Source organism: Polypterus senegalus, chromosome 1, assembly GCF_016835505.1.
Source record: "Polypterus senegalus isolate Bchr_013 chromosome 1, ASM1683550v1, whole genome shotgun sequence".
In the NCBI taxonomy this organism is placed as follows: Eukaryota; Metazoa; Chordata; class Cladistia; order Polypteriformes; family Polypteridae; genus Polypterus; species Polypterus senegalus.
In genome coordinates this window covers 108561882-108564641 of record NC_053154.1, presented here as the reverse complement: position 1 = coordinate 108564641, position 2760 = coordinate 108561882, and positions in this window count along the sequence as shown.

The window sequence follows — 2760 nt, the reverse complement described above, 5'->3', positions numbered from 1 at the left end:
TGGCCCCAACAGTGCTTGATGGAAGTTTCAGAAGTTTCCCGTAATATGATTGTAAAGATCTGGGGAGAGCTCTTTGCTTTTACCCATCATGAAAGGTTTTTTGTGTGACACCTTGGTGGAAAAACACCTTTTTATAGGCCATCAATTTGTAATAACCCAGCCGATATCAATTTACGCGGATAGAAAGTAATTCCATCTAACTGCTTATGGGTTTCAGTAGGTTCTTTGCCTTGGTGTACTGCTTTTTCTTTGTGTGTCAATACTTCTCTACACCAAAGGTGTCATTCCACCATATTAAACTTACCTTTTATTTATGGCCTTTATTGTTATGAGTTCTTTATTTCTGCACTTCCGGAGTATAAACCAATGTCTAGAGAATTTTATGTGACTGGCTTCATTGGAAATATTTACTGAAAAATGTTGACCCATTCGATACTTGTATTGATAAAGATACATACAGTGGTGGAAAAGTAATTTTTGACTACTTTCTTACAACAATATTGTTTGTGTCATTATATAAAACCAACAACTGGTGTTGCTTTTTGTTTTTAAGCTCTGTCTTAAACAATTGCCAATTGGTGTTTCATCCTTTTTGTCAGCCATGGTTTGACTAAGCTTAACCAAATGTTTAACTGTTCCCCTTAAAGTAGAAAATGGTAGTGTGAAAAGAGGAAGATGATTTTGGGGGTGTTTTTATAATATAGCTGATGTAGTTGGTGATTGTTAACATTAAATCTCGAGATTGGTGCCATAACACAGGTTTTTGATTCTTAACCCCAAAATAAAAAAAATAAACTCAAAGAACATAAGTAATCATTCAGAATTATTTTCTTGGAGGTAGAAAGTGTATAAATTCATATATAGCCTTGTCTGCCCTTTGTACCAATCTTTTCAAGCTAATTGGTGGATCAGGCTGGTAAATTGTTGGGTGCCATAATAAACAAGTGCTAACAGTTGTCTGATGTGTTGTGTAAAACTTGTTTTTTCCAGGTTTTTGAAGTTTGCTTATTCACCTGCCAGAAATATATGCATCACATCCATTCATTTAATAAATAGTGTCCATTTATAAGTTAATAAATTATAACCATGAAAAATTAAACTTGGCTATTCGCAGCATATGAGCTGTTTTTTTCCCCCTTTTTCTTTTGGTATGTGTTTACCAAAGTTTAAAAACTCAGTGCTTGTATGTAAATCCTAGTCTTAATGTGTTATGTATTTAATTTTAATCTTGGGAAAATCTAATTAGAAAACCCAAGGTTTTATGCCAATTAACAATTAAAACTAATATCCCCCCAAGATGTTATACAAGGTAATGAGTTGAACCTGGTCTATACTCGACACTGGTAAAAATGTGCAGTCATTTTTCAGCCCCAAATGCCTAGTCAGGAGTACAATGAACATTTTCCTCTTGGAAAGCTGGTCACTAACTCATGGAGAACCATTGCAGAGAACCCTAGAAACTTTTTTTTTTTTTTTTTTTTTTTGGAAATACCTTATTAGAGTTTCCAGACTCAGTTGCATGTTGAGTGTCTGTGCAGTTTTGTAGAGCTTCATCTCCTATAGTATCCCAGATCCAAAGAAAAGGGCCCCTCTTCACCTTATTAAAAGGGTTGCCTCCACTCTTGACATCCTCTTAATATTGGGCATTTTTTTTAATCCCTGTAACTCATTTCAGTCCTTGAGGTAGAAGTATATCTTACCAGTCGTGTAAGTTGCACAGTGTGTACTACTTGGTTTTTCTTTGTGTTTCTTTTAATCTTGGGGTAATTGCTTCTTGCTGGCACCACTGGCTTAGTGATGGATGGTCTTGATTTGCCCATCTTTTTGACCTACTGGCTACCTTCTGGCTTTGTATATCCTTTGCCACAGGGTTTCCTTCCTCTCCATTTCTAGGAAATGGTGATAACTTAAAGGAGACTGCCTTTTGTAGTTTAAAAAGTGTCATGTGTGGAGTTCTGTGAAATTTTTAATTCAATGTGCTAAACAAAATGTAACCCATCTTTCCACTCCACTGCCATAATGAGTAAATATTTTGCGGTAAGGAAGTGACTTCTGTCTTATCTGAAATCATCAGTTTACCTCAAAGTTAAAATTCTAAGCTAATTTTTTTTTTTTTTTTTAAATAAATACACAGCACCCACCATGTGGTTCCAAAACAGAGTGTAAACCAATTTTCCATTTAAATTTTAAAATCTATGTCTTCAGTTTTTAATGTTTGGAAGACATATGGAATTAAATCACTTAGAGATTTGTACATGGATAACAATGTCTTTGCTACCTACAAACAATTACACTCCAAATGTAACTTTCCATCAACACAATTCTTCCACTACCTCCAAATTATAGACTTTGCTAAACAAAATCTGCCCAGTTTTCCTCACCTCCCACCTACTTCTATTCCAGAAGAAATATTGATGAGTTTCGAGAACTTGGACAGCATTTTTATAATAGAACATTTCAGAAAAGGAGTGGAAGGCAGCCATGCTCAGAATTCACTCTAGCTCCATATGTGCAAAGCATTCTATTATTCAACTAAAATTCTTTTATCAAGCACGTCTGTCTTGTTTAAAATTGTCCAAAATGTTTCCAGGGCAAGATGCAACCTGTGAACATTGCAATTGAGCTCCAGTCTTATTGGGCCATATGTTTTGGGCATTTACCAAATTAACATCATTCTGGACCAAAACCTTTAAATGTCTATCAGACAGCCTTGGTGTCAGTCACTCCTAATCCATTAACAGCTGTTTGGTGTACTTCCAG